General features: G+C 44.3%; 1 protein-coding gene across 3 annotated transcripts in view; it reads right to left on the reverse strand.

Annotated features, from left to right (window-relative positions):
- Positions 1 to 19,895, reverse strand: part of EP400 (E1A binding protein p400) — a 3,509,270-nt gene that overhangs the window by 2,351,450 nt on the left and 1,137,925 nt on the right. The window lies entirely within an intron of this gene.

Below are 19,895 nucleotides of genomic sequence, written 5' to 3' on the forward strand. Positions count from 1 at the left end.
CACACACACACACACACACAGACACACACACACACAGACACACACACACAGACACACACACACAGACACACACATATACAGACACACACATATACAGACACACACATATACAGACACACACATATACAGACACACATATACAGACACACACAGACACACACAGACAGACACACACAGACAGACACACACAGACAGACACGCAGACGCACAGACACACACGCAGACACGCAGACACACACAGACAGACACACAGACAGACACACAGACAGACACACAGACAGACAGACACACAGACAGACAGACACACAGACAGACACACAGACAGACACACACACAGACACACACACAGACACACACACAGACACACACAGACACACACACAGACAGACACACAGACAGACACACAGACAGACAGACACACACACAGACACACACAGACAGACAGACACACACAGACAGACAGACACACACAGACAGACAGACACACACAGACACACAGACAGACACACACAGACACACACAGACACACACAGACACACACAGACACACACAGACACACACAGACACACACAGACACACACAGACACACACACCAAAATCGCTAGGATTTAAACAAGAAAACTCCTAAATTCCTCTCACCTAAACGCTAAGATCTCGTCCCTTATGCTTCAGAAGCCGCGGCAAACGAGATCTGAGGACTGGAGGGAGGTAGCAGGGTATTGTAGGTAAGGGGGAGGAGCTGAGAGCTCGGATCTTTAGCTTGGAAAGCTGCCGGCTCAGATCCAGGTCGGATCAGATACCCACAGGTTGCTAATCAAATGAAGTTAACTACTTCAGATCAACCAATTACTGAAGCCAGGCACTACTTAAAAACAATCTGAGTATGGTAGTCAAACCAAATGGCTATAAAGTAAATGGAAAGTAGATACCCCTTACCTTGAATCTTAGAAAGCACCTCTGGCCCTTATGTATGGGACTGTGAAGACAATCATCTTTGAGGTCCAGGGTAACCACCATGGCTTCAGGTTACAGGACTGTACGAGGGCTTGCAATACATGTATTCTGAATTTCTGGGACCCTGGTGTAGGTATTTAGTCTTGATATGCCAGGATCGGCATCCAAAGACCATCCTTTCTAGACACAATGAAAAGTTTATGACAAGTCATTCGTACAACAAAGGGGTTTTATTTAGTACAGCTACATGACTTGCCACAGGTCTCTTCTTACATGGAATGGTAATGGCATGAATGGTCTTGTGAAGAGATGGAGGATTTCCCCTATATCTCTAAACTGCAACCAGACATAACAGTCCTTCAGGAGACTCATCTAGATGAAGAAAAACAAAACTATAGTGAAAGGAATACTACATAGCTGACTTTTCTCCCTACTCTAGGGACAAAAGGAGGGGGGTAATAATTCTATTACACAAATACACCATGATGGACATTACAGGGCAAATCTTAGACACCAAGGGACACTTTGTGGCAATAAAAATTAGGCGGGGGCAAGAAATCTATCATTGCTGCAATATACGTCCATCAATGGCACAGGCTCACTGAAATTAAGTATACTCAGTCACATAACTGCAATTGCGGAAACAACCGCTACAATAATGGGCGAATAGGACACTACCATTTCCCTGACAGATGCCTCAGTTGGTCACCACTGGACATATAAATCCTGGTAGACTTCTCAAAACCTACTTAGAATCAGTGGGATGGATGGATGTTAGTGACATGGGCAATGCACCACTCACTGAACTAGGGTTTACATACTACTCACCAAAATACAAGCAATGGTCACACATTGATAGAATATCAAAATTATACACGTATAGATATACACTTCTAGATATATATATATACATACACACATACACACACACACACAGACACATATATATATATATAATACATACACATACAGATGCATATTTACATATGCACACGCGCACACACAGATATTTACATATGCATACACACACACACACACACACACGTATTTAAGGAAATAAATAACTCACTCAGTTTCCCTATCAAATTATGCCCCATTGCAGGCCCTCTTGACCTCTGACACTGGGAAAAATCTCCCTAAACACTGAAGGTTCCCCAACATACTCGCTAGAAAATCTTACATTAAATAGTTAACTAAGGAAATAATAAATGTATCCGAAATGCAGAAGGTATATGCTGAAGGGTGAGATGAGCTCAAAAGTAAATATCAAACAAAACATACAGCAGAACGCTAAACAAACTAGAGAAAAGCGAACAAACAGTACAGAGATCTATTGGGGGAGCTGAGCATAGTAAAGTTGAATCAGGGGGCACAGAAATGAAGCTGAATAAGCCAGACTCGGAGAAATTAAAGCAGAACTGAAAAAGAAGATGGATCAAAAATGCTCTCAAAGCTCTTGGAACACTTGCGCATAAGCTTAGACAATATGCTGCAACAATTATGATAACGAACCTCTGGGAAACTGCGAAAAACAGTGGCATGTCACCCTACAGAGAATATTGAAAATGTTATGATCCTACTATGTGGAGCTTTACGCCACCCAAGCTCGAGTCCCTGATCCCTGAAGAAACAGAAAATTTTCTAAATGGGATTACCTTAACTCATAACATCCGGGTGATGCCTTCAGGTGCATCTGCAGTTAACTCCTACTGATGTCTCTAGGTGTCAAATACTGTTTGCTCATGTTTGCATCAACAATTCTAAAACTATGCTATGTAGTAGGTTCATAGGTAGGTACTAGGCTATCAGCCCTGGGGCCTATACAAGCCCAGCCAAAAAGGTACCCTGGCTTTTGCCACCCAAGAAAATTATTTTCCTGTGCCACTGTCGAGCAGAGCCAAAGAGGTGATCCCCGGGGTGAATTTCCTATTTCCCATCCAGTCATCAAGATTTTTCTTAAAAGAGTGCTAATGAGGAGCTTTGTTTGATATAGATAGGTAGTTTATTCCAGAGTATGGGAAGTCTCTGGTACAGGAATCCATCCCTTCGGCATGTTCTGTTTATTGTGGTGGCAAGGTTTAGGTCCCTAGAGCGTGTAGCTCGGAGGGAGTGGGATTTCTTTAAGTGGAGCATGTCCAACAGCTCTGGGTTTATAGGTTCATAGGTTTATACTAGGCTATCTGCCCTAAGGCATTTATAAGCCTAGCCCAAAGTTTTGTGGCTTACGTCACCCCTTATATGAAAAAATACTGTGCCCATTAGTTTGTTGTGCCTCTGTCCAGCAGTGACACAGAGATGATTCCCGGGGTAAATCTACGATCTCCCATCCACAGGTCAAGATTTCTCTTGAGCAGAGCCAACGAGGTGCTCTGCCTCACATAGCTTTGTATGTTAGGCAGAGATCACCTGTGAGTAGGCAATATGCGACGGAGTAAAGCTGTAGTTTTTTTTTTAGACGGTCTGCGTAGGGCATCTGTTTGAGGCCGGTAATCCTCTTTGTGAGGTATTCCTGCGGCCTTTCCAGTTGTTGTAGATGTCTTGTGAGGTACATACCAAAAGGGCCGTTGTACTCTATAATGGGTCTAATGAGTGTTGAGTAGAGGGGAACAATGACCTCTCTTTTTCTGGATGAGAAACCTTTTGTGATGAGGTGTGCCACGTAGAAGGATTTCCTGACTACTGTGGCGATGTGATTATCAAAGGGGAGACTACTGTCCACCTGTGTCCCAAGATCTCTGTCACACTTTCGGTGTTAAGTATACTTAATAATTATACTTAATTATGGCTCCTAGTTTGCAGTCATCTGCGAACTTCCTAAGTCTCTTTTGCTGTTTGCACTTTACTTGTAGTCATTAGCCCAGGCAATTAGGGAATCTCCTACACAAATCTATAACTGCGGTCCCCACTAGCTAAAAATCTCTATTTGTAGATGGTATCTTTCTCACACTATCTGACCCTGCAAAAGATCCAACAACACTTTTCCATACAATTAAAAAAAATGGGCATTTTGCAGGCTATTTATCAATGTGCAGAAAACTAAAGCAGTTGCTCTCAACTTAAACTTTCAGCAGGAAATGACATTTAGTTAGCCCTTCTCATTTGAAAGTAACAAATTAAAATATTTAGGAGTATTTAGGAGTATGGATCGTAGACACATGGCAATAGTCAGTCATTCTCACCTACCAGGAAATTTAGCATATAGTAGCGTATTTCCAGAGATGGAAACTACACCCCTTTGGGCCTAGATCAGGAGGCACATGCAGTACACTGGTTTGTCCTACCCCTGCTGCTAAATGTGATGTAACCTCTAGTGTCCCCTCCACCGGAACCAATTAAAATCAGATTATAGAATTATCTAAACCTTAATCCCGGGGGACTCCGGAGTAGCTTGGGAAAAACTGGCGTTACCTGGACATCTGAGAGGAATATCGATCCCAGTTATACAACTTTACTGGGGAGCAACTGCCTTCATTACAGTGAAGATAATTTCCAAAACCTAAAAAGCAGTATGGAAAGATATATTCAGAGATTAAATATCCAACGAGGAATGCATTACTTGTACTTAGTTATACTTGAGCAGGTACCCTGGGACCACAGTCCTCCAATGAAACCATTCTTGCAGCAACTAGGAGCTTTATTGAAAACCCCACCCTAAGCCACTTATGGGAAGTTGTCCTACAGGTAGGCTACCCCAACTCAAAAAATAAGGTACCTCCCGAATGAATAACTGGGGAAAGCTGATGTTAGACAATGGAACAATATTGGAATTGCAATAGCTAAAGGTAAAATACGCCCTTCCACAGATATTCCACCTGAAATACCACGGATTGTGTCCTTGAGACAGATGGGATGCTATAAAAATGCAGCCCTGAGGGAAACTGACCTTGTTCAATTAGTTATCCATTTTAAGAACCAAGACTCAATGGGGGATCCACAGGTTTCTGGCTTCTATAAGGCACTGATGCTTCTCAAACATGCACAAATACAAAAAACTAAAGTAGTCTGGGAAAGATCATTACACACCAGATAGAATTCCAGAAATGACTTGGATATCTCAAACTTCCAAACTCTTGCACTAGGGACAGAACATTTAGGATACCTGGATGGCAGTGTCTCCACAAATACATCTACACCCTGTACAAATTATGAAAAGCTTTCCAACAGTCTTTGGAGACTGCCAGCACTGTGGTTCTGCTGAAGACAACTGGCTACATATATTCCTTACATGCCCCAGCTTGGTTTTTCCAAACTTACCTTAGACAACTAATTCATAATATTTCAGAAGCCACTGAATGTTGCCCACAGTTACACCTCTTAGCTTGGCCTAATGAAGACATACTTACCCCCCCCCCCCCCAGAATGCCCTACTGACTTCAATAAATGCTAGTCATAAAAAAAGCCATAACTAAGAAACAGAAGCACAAACATCCATGTCCTGGAATCTGGATAGAAATATTTTCTAAATCTATACAAGTTTAAAGTGAAAAGGAGAGAACAGTAAAAATGCATACAAAACGATCAAGGATATTGGTCTTCCCAACAAAAATAAGCCTAATGTATAAAAAGAAAGTACAGTTGTGTACACTTACCATAAATGTAGATGTCTGAATGTATTCACTGTTGCAGTCATTACATTTGGATTATCTGCTTGCAGGTAGCCCTCAGCTGGCCTGATTATCAAAGTCTTGGGTCCTGCGTTGGATGCAGTCGCTTCTTCCATGACGTCAGGTAGTCAGGGGTATAAAGCCTGCAGCAGATGCCATTACATCAGTTTTTCTTGCCCCAGATGTCAGGTGCCCCCAAAATGGGAAGCAATTATATACAAGGTTACACCTCCAACAAAAAGCAAATACACAAGAAAGCTTAAATACAGTAAACAAGAAGAAAGGTATAACCAATAGAAGTCAAGGGGCTGGAGGGAGTGTAACCAGGATTGCAATTGGGAATACACTCGAACATCTACATTTATGGTAAGTGTAAACAACTGTACTATGTTCTTCATGTTTCACTGTTGCAGTCATTCATTTGGGTAGATTCCCAAAGCTAAGGAAGAGAGGAGGCAATTAGAGAGCATTAGGACCAGCTATTAGCCCCTGTAAGACTGCAGTGGCAAAACCAGCTCTGGATTTAGAAAAAATAGGCAAGTGGTAATGCTTGGTGAAGGTATGAACAAAACTCCAGGTAGCAGCTTCTAGGATGTCCCTGGTAGGAACACCTCTGAGAAAGGCTGAAGAAGTAGATGTTGCCCTGGTGGAATGTGATCTTATTCCCTGTGGGGTAGGTTTTCCATGGTGCTTACAGCAGAAATTAATGCAATGGCCTACCCATTTAGAAATGGTTTGCATTGAAATGGCCTTCCCCTCTGCCCCTGCAGCAAAGACAACTAGGAGCTGTTCAGTTTTCTTGAGAGGCTTAGTCCTGTCCAAATAAAATCTAAGTTGTCTGCGCACGTCCAAAGAGTACAGTATTTGTTCTCCTTTGTTCTGTGGATTAGCAAAAAAGGTTGGCAAATGAATGGACTGATTAAGGGCCACACTGGATACGACCTTGGGCATAAAGGAAGGGTTGGTCCTGAGGACACCCTGTCTGCATGGAAGATGATGAAGATCTCCACTGCCATGAGGGCATGTAATTCAGACACTCTTCTTGCTGAAGTGATGGCTAGAAGGAAGGCAGTTTTCCAAGAAAGGAATTTCAACTCAGCAGTTGCAGCTGGCTCAAAAGGAGGTAGAGTGAGCTTTTCCAATGCAAAGTTAAGGTCCCAGGCTGGAGTAGGGGCTCTCCTGGGTGGTCTCAAATTTTTGGCCCCTCTGAGGAATTGCTTCAGCAGGGGGTGAGAGAAGAGGGGTGGCTCAGTATTATAATGTGCTGAAATGGCAGAGGCATGAATTTTAATAAAAGAGAAGGAAAGGCCGTTGTGAAGCATCTCTGTTAAGTATTGAAGAATATGCGGTAAGCTGGGCACCGTTGTGCCCATTCCCTGAGTTTAATCTCCAGGAACAGAATCTTTTCCACTTTTCAGCATAGGACTTTCTAGTACTAGGCCTCCTAGCCTCCAGAATGACATCCAGCACTTGCTTACTGAAGGATGGTAATGGAGAGATGAGGTAATTAGCCAGGCTGCCATGTTCAGGGTTTGAAGCTGGGGGGTGCAGAATCTGGCCCTCCTGCTGGGACAGCAGGGAAGGGGTCTGAGGTAGGTGTCATGGTTCCAGCAGTAACACACTGCGCAAGAGGGAGTACCAGTGTTGGCGTGGCCAGTCTGGTGCAATGAGTATTGTCCTTGTTTTGTCCTATTTGATCTTTAGTAGAACTTTGGTGAGGAGAGGCAGAGGGGGGAAAGGCATAAACTGAGAGGTCTTCCCAGGTGAAGGACAAAGCATCTACTTTCCAAGCTTGTCTGTGGGGAGTCCGTGTGCAGAATTTGTCCAATTGGTAGTTTTGAGGGGAGGCAAACAGGTCTATCCCTGGGATCCCCCATTTGTTTCTCAACATGTTAAATATCTTTGGTTCCAGTTTCCAATAGTGGGGTCCATGAGATTTCTGCTTAGATCATCTGCCAGTGAACTTAGCTTGCCTGGAAGGAATTGAGCTTGTAGGTGCACTTGGTAGCTCAAAGGCTGTGTTCCACAGAGCCATAGCTAGTCTGCAGAGAGGGTATGAGTGGGTTCCCCCCTGCTTGTTTATGTACCACATAACAGTGGTGTTGTCTGTATTTACCAATAATTGTCCTGGAAGAATATGGTTCTTGAAGGCCGTCAGAGAAGTCTGTAAAGCTAACATTTCTTTTTGATTGAAATGCAGGTGCATTTGACTCTGGTTCCATTTACCCTGAATGCACTGCCCTGCCAAGTGAGTCCCCCATACATAGTCTGATACATCTGTTGTTAGGGTTTGGGTGGCAGGGGGTAGAGTGAATGACAGGCACTTGTGGTGGCAGGCCTCTACCCACCAAAGGAACTCTGTCTTTATACAAGGGATGGTAAGAATCATTGATTCCAGGTCCTGGGAATGTTGACACCATAGGCTTTTTAGATACCACTGCAGTTTCCTCATATGCAGTCTTGCATATGGAATTAGTAGGATGCAAGAGGCCATGAACCCCAGAGCTTGCAGTATTTTCCTTGCAGTTAGCTGGGTCTTTGTGGCCAGTAATTTGAAGTAGGCTGTCAAATAAACTTGTTCCTCTGGCGTGAGGCAGGTCATCTGGGAAGTTGTGTTCAAGCTTGCTCCCAGGAATACAATTTATTGGCAGGGTACTAGATGAGATTTCTTTTCGTTTATGGTGTACCCCGGAGAAGTTTCTTTACAAATGCCACATGATTTAATAGTATGTCCTGGCTTTCTGTCTGAATTACACAATCGTCCAGGTATGGGTATATTTGAATATTTCTTTGCCTGCAGAATGCAATGACTGGAGCTAGGCATTTTGTGAACACCCTGAGCACAGTAGATAAGCCAAAGGGCAGTGCAGAGAACTGACAGTGCATGTAGCCTGCTCTGAAGCATAGGTATTTTCTGCAAGATTCCCTTACTGGTATGTGCAGGTCAGCTTCCTTTAAATCCAATGTTGCCAACCAGGCATTTTTGCCTAGCATTGGATTCAGCTGATGAAGAGTTAGCATTTTGAATTTTGGTATTACCAAAAAGATGTTTAGGATAGATAGGTCCAGGATAAGACACCAGGAGTTGTCTTTTCTGGGTACCAGGAAAAGTCTGGAATAAAAACCTTGTACCCATTCTTATACTGGGACAGGTTGAATAGCCCTGATACTTATAATGGAGAGAAGCTGCTGTTGAGCCTCTGCTCACTGATTGGGGGGTAGGTCTGGCCAACCTTTTGGGGTTGGTAAGGTGTGGAAGTGGAATCTGTATCCTTGGGAAATTAGAAGTTATGTACCTACCATAACGTTCCATGTTAGTTGTCTTCTCTCGCCTTCTTTCTTGCTGGATGGGTTCGGAGCTGATCCTCGGCTCCGACTCGGCACTTGCTAAGCTCGAGAGCTAATTTTACCAGCTCGAGGCAACCCTATATCCCATGATGCAAGGCGGAGATTACTCAGATCTCGTTTGGTAGCTAAAGAAATAGCAGTATTTTCTTCCAGCTTAAGAGGAGGAAGAAAATAAGGATACTAAATAACATCATAACCCTCTAGAAAGGATCAACGTAATCTAGTGACACTAGGAGTTGAACAGCTAGAAAAAGGTAATAACCTCTTAATAGAAGATGTATAATCTTCGGTCTGACCAGGCTAGGGGATGGAGGCGGGCCTTAAGAAAGAAGGCGAGAAGACAACTAACATGGAACGTTATGGTAGGTACATAACTTCTAAATGTTAAGTTGTCAATCTCACCTTCATTCTTGCTGGATGGGACCGCGTCCTTAGCACCTCTATCCTGGGTGGCTCAATGGAACAGACTCTTGAGAACGGTGGAACCAAAATTTGCTCTGTCTCTGGAGACCAAATCTAATTTGTAATGTAAAACAAAGGTATGAGGAGAGGCCCATGTGGCTGCTGCACAAATAGTGTCTATAGGAAGTCTACCTTGAAAAGTTGTAGATGTAGCTAGAGTTCTGGTAGAATGGGCTTTTGGGTTAGAAACCAACTCTTTGCCTCTGAGCTGATAAATGTAAGTGATCATAGAAGACAGCCACCTAGATAAAGTTACCTTAGAAACTGGAAGGCCTTTCCTGTTCTCTGCATAGGATAGAAATAGTTGATCAGATTTCCTAAAATTTTTTGTCTTATCCAGATAATATCTGAGCTGACGGTGAACATCGAGATAATGTAACTTTTGTTCAGCTCTATCAGAATAGTTCGGAAAAAAATACTGGAAGATCAATGGATTGATTTAGGTTAGTTTGTGATGCCACCTTTGGTAAGAAAGACGGATTAGTTCTTAGGGATACCCTGTCTTTGTGGAATATTAGATAGGGAGGGCGAACACAGAGAGCATGAAGCTCAGATACTCTTCTGGCAGATGTAATGGCAACTAGAAAAAGTGTCTTCCAAGAAAGCAATTTCAAAGAACAGGCAGCTGCAGGTTCGAACGGGGGAAGAATCAAGGATGTTAAAATTAAATTTAGATCCCACTGTGGTGGGGGGTCTCCAACCGGAGGTTTCAATAAAAAGATACCTCGAAGGAATGCCTTGCAAAGTTTATGTGACAATGTTGTGGTCCAAAAAGCCTATATGAAAATTTGAAATGGCTGCCAGTTGAACTTTCACTGTGGAAGAAGAGGATCCTGAATGAAAAATGTCAGCTAGGAAGTCCAATACCGAATGAATTGGAGCAGTATAGGGGTCTATGTTCTTAGCTTTTGCCCAGAAAGAGAAACATCGCCATTTACTAGTGTAAATCTTTCTGGTAGAAGATTTTAGGGAAGCTACTAAGATATCCCGTACAGGATTAGAAATCATAGGAAGCCTGGCTAAGGATGGAAGTGGAGCAACCAAGCAGTGAGGTTGAGAGAGGGCATGGATTGGTGCAGTTGACCCGACTGGTGGGTCAGATCATCTGGAACCGGGTCCAGATGCCATGGCTGTACCAAGAGGTAATGATGTAGGAACGGAAACCATATCTGTCGAGGCCAATAAGGGGCAATGAGAATCAACTTGGCTCTCAAAGCGGTTGCTTTCTGAATTAGCTGAGGTATCAGCGGAAAAAGTGGAAAGGCATAAAGAAGTCCCCGGGGCCAATCTTGGGTTAGAGTGTCTCTGGGGGGATGGCCTGGAAGGGGGAAGATAGAGAAGAAGTCTGGGCATTTGCTGTTTTGAGGTGTAGCGAAAAGGTCGCAGCAAGGAAGACCCCACTTCTGAAAAATCTCTTCCGTCACTGACTGTTTGAGAGACCACTCGTGAGGCAAGAGAATAGTTCTGCTCAATCTGTCTGCTATGATGTTGGATTTCCCGGGGATGTGCGTTGCTATCAGAAACCGGTGAGAGGAGATTGCCCATTGCCAAAGTCTGAGAGCCTCTCGACACAGTGGATAGGACTTGGTTCCGCCCTGTTTGTTTATATACCACACTACGGACATATTGTCCGTTTGGACTGCAATAGTTCCCAGGGGAAGAGAGTCGTTGAGGGCTTGCAACGTTAAAAGCACTGCTCTCATCTCCAGAACATTTATGTGCAGATGGTACTCGAAAGGTTGCCAAGTGCCATGGACCATTCTGCCCTGACAATGCCCCCCCCCCACCCAATCAGGGAGGCGTCCGATGTAACCGTGGCAACCGGGGCAAGAGGAACAAATGGTCTGCCTTGATGGATTTGAGGGGACGATATCCACCAAGTCAGATGTCTTTTGCAAGTTGGAGTTACTATGATCTCGTGACGCATGGGAAGTTGTTGAAAGGACCATTGGGTGAATAGCATCCATTGTAGAAGCCGCATGTAAAGCGGCGAGGGAAGAAGTGTTATGGCAGCCGCCATATGACCCAGTACTTTCAGTGCAAATCTGGCCTGAATTTTTTTGCTGAATAGAATCACTTGGGCGTGTCTTTGAATGTCCAAGATCCTTTGGTCTGTCAACCTTGCTGAAAGTTGTATGGTGTCCAATCTTGCGCCTATAAAAGTAATATATTGACAAGGCAGATTTTTTGAAATTTATAGAAATTCCTAGCCCTCTGAAAATGTGAATGGTGTAATTTCTGGCTTGGAGAAGCTGATGCCTGGTGGTGGCAGTGAGGAGCCAGTCGTCTAGATATGGAAACACCTGGAATCCTTGACGTCTCAGGTGAGCCGTAACCACTGCCATGCATTTGGTGAACACTCTGGGGGCTGTAGTGAGTCCAAAGGGCAGGGCTCTGAATTGGAAGTGACTGGTCACCAGCCGAAAGCAGAGAAATCTTCTGCAGCGTCTGTGAATTTTTATGTGGTAGTACGCATCCTGAAGATCTATCAAGCACATCCAATTGTCCTTGCCCAGAAAGGGCAGAATAGACTGAAGCGTGACCATCCGGAATCTTGATTTCTTTACAAACTTGTTGAGTTTGCTGAGATCTAATATTGGTCTCCAGTCTCCTGTCTTGTTTGGAACTAAAAAGAACCTCGAGTAGATTCCGGATCCTATTTGGTCCACGGGGACTGGCTGGATGGCTCTTTTTACTAGCAGTTTTGATATTTCTAGTACTGCTAATTCCCTTATACCGGGTGGAACGTCTGGAAGGGTTCCCTGTTGTTGAATTGGGGTTTGAATAAAGGGAATTTTGTAACCCTCGGATATAATTGACTGTACCCATTTGTGTTGAGAAAGGGAAAGCCAGGCTATTGGGTACAGCGATAGTTTTCCCCCGACTGCCTCCGAAGGAGGACAATCGGGCAACATCTCAGGGATGCTGGAAGGGTTTGTCAGAAAGAGGCTCTCTGCTACCCTGATTCTGCGGACCACCTCTGCCCCTAGGGCGGCATCTATTATTGTTACCCCCTCTGCCTCTGGGGGTAAACTGACTTCGTGCGTCAGGCGTGCTCCTTGAGATTTGCAGAACCACATTTTCCCTCCCTTCTGTCCTTTGGGGTAAGTTCTAGAAGGGGTGGAGAAACGGACTCCTACGGCAGAAAGAGTCTTGCCATCTTGTTCGCATCTAGTCAAAGTGTCTTTCACTTGAGGACCGAACAAGGTCGAGCCATCAAAGGGGGAGTTTGTGAAAGACGCCTTGAAGGGGTCTGCAAAATTACAAAGCCGCATCCAGGACTGACGCTTTAAAGCCACTCCTGTGCCTGCGGCCCTACTCGCTCCATCGGCTGCATAAGAAATGAGCCGCATGGAGGAGTTAGCAATGGAGTTAAGGATTCCTAGTTGTGAGCTAATCTTATCCTGAGACCCAGCAGCTGACGGATCCTGTAAAACTTCTCCCAACTCTTTAAGAACGTCTCTTTGAAGTCGGGTGAAGTGGCATAAGTAGTTCAGCGATCTCATAGCAAAAGTCGCTGAAGAAAAAATCCGCTTACCGTACCTGTCCATAGTCCTAGAATCTTTATTAGGAGGATAGACAGGTACTGAAGGACCAGCTAATTCCTTCTTGGTGGCAGCAGCCACCACCATGGCATCAACTGGGACACCCTTTGTCAAATATTGTCTATCTTGTGGGGCAGTGATAAATTTTGAAGGTCTCCCAGGGATAGGTTCCACCGAATCTGGAGCCATCCACGCCTTCTGAGCCACTACCTCCATGAGAGGGTCAAAAGGTGGAGACACCCAGGAGGTGGAGGGTCGAGATCCGAACGCCTCCAGGTATACTGACTCGTCCTTGGAGGGATTAAGGGAAGGCCAGTTCCCCCTCTGTTTCAGGATTTCAAGGATGTCTGAAAATGAGACCTCCTCAGAGGAGGACCTTGGGGATCCCTCCGACTCATCCAAGTCGGTATCTGATGTAGTAGACTCAGGGGAGTCTAAATGTTTCCTCTTACATATCCTCTTACGCGGGAGTTCTCCTGACGGATCAGGAGAAGCCTCGGAAGAGGAAGATATTCCCAATGGGGAAACCTGAGGCGTTGGATCTCTGGGTCTGGGAGCAAGAGAGTGGGAAGAGACGTCAGCAGCCACTGTAGTGGGAGGAGCTGATGGAACTGTCCGTTGACTAAGCCCAGGGGCTAGTACACTCCTCATCACCTCGAAGGCTCCCCCGTCAGAGAGACCAGAAAGCTCCCTCTCCGAAGAGATAGGAACCCCAGGCCTCACCGAGAGGGAAGGCTCTGAGGCAGATGTCGGGGCCGAGCTCACTAACGCCGAAGCTCCGACAGGGAGAACAGGGTCAGACAAGGGTCTGATGCCACTCGCCCCCTCGGAGCCGACGAGAGAGACTAGACGCCCGGATCCCTCCAATGAAGGTCTCAAGGAGGAAATCAGAGCCGAGGACGACGGAGCCGAAAGGGGTGGTATCGGCTCCGAAGTCACAACGGTACCAGTTCCGAGGAGCTCCGGCTCCCAACTCTGTAAGAGAGTCGGAGGAGGAATGCTCAGTGGATGTGATATAGCTACCAGCTGTTGAGATGGGCTATGGAGTAGTTGGGCCAATGCCTGAGACTTTAATAGTCTACTCACCACTCTCTCAAGGTCGTGATCAGATAGCCTGTATGACCGGGAAGATCGGCTCCGATGGCTCCGCTCTGAGAGCAAAGGTGATCTCGGAGCCGAATGTATGGATTCCACTGAAGGGGATCGAGATCTCTTTTTTGAGATCAATGGAGCCATCGGAGCCGAAGTTACATCGGCTCCAGCCGGAGCCGACACTGAGTGTCTGGATCTGGTAGTATCGGCGCCGGATGGAGCCGATACTGAGACTGACATGGAAAGATCGGCTCCGGCCAGAGCCGATCTCGAGCCTGGTAATGAAGGACCTGAAGCAGACGGCTTGGAAGCTTGAGCCGAAGGCTTACCAGGCTTCGAGGGCTTCCCCGGCACCAACTTAGTCGGGGAGCTCTCGGGCTTTAATAAGCCTCTTAATATGAGTTTATTTTTTCGTTCCTGCAGGACTCTTGGGCTGAAAGCATGACAGATAGCACAAGAGTCCTGCAGGTGCGAAGGTCCCAGGCAATAAACACAAGAAGTGTGACGGTCTGTCAGAGACATCTTCTGACAGCAAGAGTCACACTTCTTGAAGCCTGAGACCTTAGTGTCCTTCGACATAACTGTGTCGATGAACAACAGTAACACAATCACACACAAAAACACTCAGTCCAACAAAATAATTTAAATTAATTAAATTAAATTACATTAACCAGGGAAAACACACAGTCACACACAAACAATCCCTGACAGGAAAAATTTAGGGAGGGGAAGGCCTAAGGCCTGACTAGGGACAAGGGAATATTTAGTCAAAAAGAAGGGAACACTGACGGGAATAGGGCTAAGGTGAGTCGATAACTAACAAAAATATAATATATATATATATATATATATATATATATATATATATATATATATATATATATAAAATTAAAGGGGGGTAGACGAAAGTCTCTGAAAAGTTCACTTACCAAGAGCTGGTAGAAGGCACCTCGTTAGCGAAGCGGCAAACGAGATCTGGGAAATCTCCGCCTTGCATCATGGGATATAGGGTTGCCTCGAGCTGGTAAAATTAGCTCTCGAGCTTAGCAAGTGCCGAGTCGGAGCCGAGGATCGGCTCTGAACCCATCCAGCAAGAATGAAGGCAAGATTGAAAACTTAACATCTATATTTAAAACCCATTTGTCTTTGGTAATGAGTTCCTAGTTTGCATGCAGGCCGATCTTTCCCCCTAAAGGAGCTGTCAGTTGAACAGGGCTTGGAAGGTTTAAGGTTAAGTCATTGTGACAGTTTACTATAGGGGGTTTCTTACTACTTCCAGCTTTGGAAGTGTGAGCCCCCCCACTGCTTAGGCCTGTGAGCACCTTGAGACTGTTGCCTAGGTGGTCTGCTATTCCTGGATTTGGACTGAGAAGGCCTGGAAGAGACATGAAAGGACCAATTCTTAAAAGGCCAATGCCTACTAAATCTAGGAGGCTGTACTTGCAGGAAATCTTAAACATTTTGCATAGATTTAGCTTTTTCCTCCATCTTTTTAAGTACTTCTTTTGCTTTGTTACCAAACAGACAGTCTTGGTTTAAGGGAGCATCCAGTAATTTGGCTTTAACATGATCTGGCAAAGTTTACTCCTTAAGCCAAGCATGCCTTGTAAGAACAGACCCAGTAACAGTGGCTCTACAAGATGCCTCTAAGGAGTCAAAACCACATTGCAAAGTATGTTTACCAACTTGTTCAGCAGAATGCATTAAATCCTGTAATACTTTATTTTCAGCACAGTCAAGAATCAACATCAATTTCTGTTTAAGTAATCCAATAATATGCTGCTGGTACTTTAACATATGAAACTGGCAGTTTAAGGCCCTAATGGCCAAAGTAGCAGAAGTGTATACCTTCTTAGCCCATCTGTCCAGGGTCCTGGAATCTCTATCAGAGGGGGTAGGGTTTTTGGCAGTAGTAGCCTTAATGCCTTTGGGTTCCTGTGAAATGGTCTCTGGGTCTGCAGTAGGATTTTTAAAAAGGAACTTGTGAGTCAGGTACTCTAATACCTGTCAGGTTTCCTGGGAGCCAGAGGCAAGGTGTCTGGGGCCAGGCTAGATTCCAAGAAGGCATCACCTACAATGTCTAGTACAGGAGGGATACCTAAAGGCCTGTGTTGAGGTAGGAGCAAGAATCAATTAAGCCTCTTTTTGGAGTCAGAGTAATACTGGCTTTCCCAGCGGATATGCTCCCTAAGAGTGTGCAAAGTTTCACCAAAAGAAAAATCTTCTGGAGGGGAAGAAGAGGGTATGGAGTCCTCTGCATCAGAATCCCCATAGGTAGATAAGGGCAAATACTGGTTATCAGAAGAAACAGAAATTTCAGAATCCTGATCAGAAGAATCAGAAGGAAAATCAGCTCTAGGTCTCAAAGGGAGAAAGGTGGCTTCCCCTAATTAGAGTAATAAGGTTTTCAGCCATTCTTATCATTTGTTTTTTAGGCATATGGGCCTGACCATGCGGTTTGGACATCTGTTTTCTAGGCGTGGATCGAGTTTTAGGCCTTGAAGAATAAGATGGCATCGGTTTGATATGCAAGTCAGTAGGTCTGAATACACCCTCAGAAACCGGTGCTTGCACAGCGGCTCTGAACCCATCCAAGGTAGAGTCATCCGCAGGTTCCACAGTCGAAGAAGCATCTTGCGGCATACCGGACTCTGAATAGGTCTAAGTAGAGGCCTGCAAATATGAAGTAGCAGGTATCAGGGGCTGCGAAAGCACCTCACTCAGTACCGGCGAACTGGCAACTAGCTTAACGGAAGCGTCGTCGGCAGCTTTGGACCTATGCGGTATGTCTCGGTCTTTTATCTTTACGTTTTTTCAGAATCTCAGTAGTCGGATGTTTTACCAAAGCCATTTCTGGATAATTAAACTGAGTACCAAAGTAATTAGATGCGAAAATGAACCGATGAATAGTACGAGGATTGAATAATGCACAAAACCGACAGCAAGGGACGTCGTGGTCTGGGCCTAAGCAAGGAATGCAGTACGAATGAAAATCTTGGTGAGGTATTTGCTTTCCACAAGTAATACAACTGTTAACTTTTACTGACATCGGTTTAGAGCAAGAAAAAGGATCCCCCAACGGGGTACTTAGCTTTTTTGAACACTTTGGTTCTGAAACTTGAAAATGAAAATTTCATGAGTCGGCCAACAGGCACTTGCAAACTGCTTCTGCTTTGGGCACAGTACAGTGCCTGACTGATGTAATGATGTCGGCTGCATGCTTTACACCCCTGACTACCTGACGTCATGGAGGAAGAGACAGCAACTGACGCAGGACTGAAGACTTTGATAATCAGACAGGCTGAGGGCTACCTGCAAGCAGATAACCCAAATGTAATGACTGCAACAGTGAAACACGAAGAACATCTGTACAGTACCACAACTTGGGGACATCTCTAGTAGTCAGGTCCAGACAATCCAGATCTATAGGGAAAATACAACTTTAGTAACTTCCTCTGTGATGTTTAGAATGTTCAGGTCTAAGTGTCTGCTAATCCTTGTAAACAGTTATCTGAAGCACTGTTACTAGCCACATTGTTTATCTGACCATATCAGGAATAGGTAGAGAGACTCAGTCAGGAGAACAATAATTAAAAGGAAATCTAACCACAAGGATTCTACAAGCTGTGTACAGCATCGTAATTTTACAGCAAATGGCAAAATCCTATAATATATACTAAATGATGGGACTTCTTTGAGGCCTTAGTGAGCTATGGCAACCTGAATGACAGCATATTGTTATTTGAGCCAGACACAGCTATATTACTACTGATAACTTGTAATGCTCTTTTCATAACGCTTATATAAACACTTCTCTATTCAAAAACAGAGAAATTTTACAATTGTATTTGGGATTACTCTTAGGCCTTAGTAATTTATGGCACAAAATGAATGGGAGCATCTCATTACGTGAGCCAAAGTTGGTGATGCATATTACGATAACTATACAATAGTCTGATTATAAAGTTCATATAAGAGGTATGTCATTCTGCTCTCTTGGTATGATCAACAAAACCCTTAACCAGACACCAACAGAAAAGCCTCTTTAAACTGGAAACCACTGGATAATTTGTTACAGCATCATTGGAAACCTGTAAATGTAAGATATGCGATGCAACTGTGATATGTAACAATGCTGTTCCTTCACTGTGGTAATAAAATCTGTTAAAAAAAAATATAGCAGAACCCTTTCTTCTGGTCCTGTTTTGGATTGGGCTCTGTGATCTCTAGCTGTAACAAAAAAAACTCTTGCAGTATAGACTGACATGATGTACTGCTACCTTGGTAAACAAAGAATGCCAGAGATTTCTGTTTTTCTGTCCAGTCTGCACCTTGATATATCTGCAGCACTCATTTATCTTATGTGATGTTTCCCCATTTGTTTATGAACTGGGTTACTACTTTCTGCTACTGATGGGCTGGGATGAGGACTTTTTTGGGATTATAAGTGGGTTCCAGGCAAAGTACAGTTGTGTACACTTACCATAAATGTAGATGTTCGAGTGTAATCACTGTTGCAGTCATTACATTTGGGTAGTCTGCTGGCAGGTTGCCCTCAGTCGGCCTGAATTCCAAAGTCCTGGGTCCTGCGTTGGTTGCTGTCTCCTCTTCCATGACGTCAGGTCGTCAGGGATATAAAATATGCAGCCGACACCATTTTCTTTAGTTTTTCTTGCCCCCGATGTCAGGTGCCCCCAAAAAGGTAGCAAAAAAAATAAATAAATAAATATATATATATATATATATATATATATATATACACATACACACACACACACACACACACACACATGCATCAATATAAACTTTACCTTCATCTACAAGCAAATACATCACATAGGTTGTAGAAGATAGTGAAGGAAAGATAAACTCCAGAATGACAGGGGGATGGCGGGAGGGTAACCTGGACTGCAACAGTGAATACACTCGAACATCTACATTTATGGTAAGTGTACACAACTGTACTATCTTCTTCATGTTACACTGTTGCAGTCATTACATTTGGGTAGAATACCAAAGCTATGGTTGGGAGGCTGGAGCTAAACAGCATTAGGAGTGGCTATAAGGCCCTGCAGAACTGCAGTGGCAAAGCCTGCCCTGGATTTAGAGTAGAGAGGCAAATGATAATGTTTTGTAAAGGTGTAAACAGAACTCCAAGTAGCAGCCTCTAGAATGTCTTTGGTTGGTACACCCCTTAGAAAGGCTGCTGAAGTAGCTGCAGCTCTGGTGGAAGGAGACCTAATGCCCTTGGGCACAGGTTTACCATGGTTTAAGTAGCAGAAACGGATGCAGTGGCTTATCCACTTTGAAACCGTCTGCTTTGATATAGCCTTGCCTTCTGATCCTGCAGCATATGTCACTAGTAATTGCTCAGTTTTTCCTAGAGCTTTAGTCCTGCTTAAGTAAATTCTTAGCTGTCTGTGTACATCCAAGGAATGCAGAATTCTCTCCCCCTTGTTCTGCGGATTTGGATAAAAGGATGGCAGATGAATTGTTTGGTTAAGAGCCACACTGGAAACCACCTTAGGCATAAAAGTAGGATTTGTCCTCAGAGATGCCCTGTCTTGGTGAAATATAATAAAAAGGCTCTACAGCCATGAGGGCCTGTAGCTCTGAAACTCTTCTTGCTGAAGTAATTGCTAGCAGCAGAGCTGTTTTCCATAAGAACTTTATATCAGCGGTAACAGCTGATTCAAATGGAGGCAGGATGAGCTTTTCCAACACATAATTGAGGTCCCATACAGGCAGTGGTGATCTTCTAGGAGGCCTTAAATTTTTGGCTCCTCTAAGATACCTTTAGTAAAGGATGAGAAAAGATTGGTGGCTCTGTGTTGTAATGAGCTGAAATGGCAGAGGCATGGATTTTAATTGATGAGAAAGATAGGCCTTT

The sequence above is a fragment of the Protopterus annectens genome, chromosome 1.part0 (genome assembly GCF_019279795.1).
Source record: "Protopterus annectens isolate FY-2018-M chromosome 1.part0, PAN1.0, whole genome shotgun sequence".
In the NCBI taxonomy this organism is placed as follows: Eukaryota; Metazoa; Chordata; order Ceratodontiformes; family Protopteridae; genus Protopterus; species Protopterus annectens.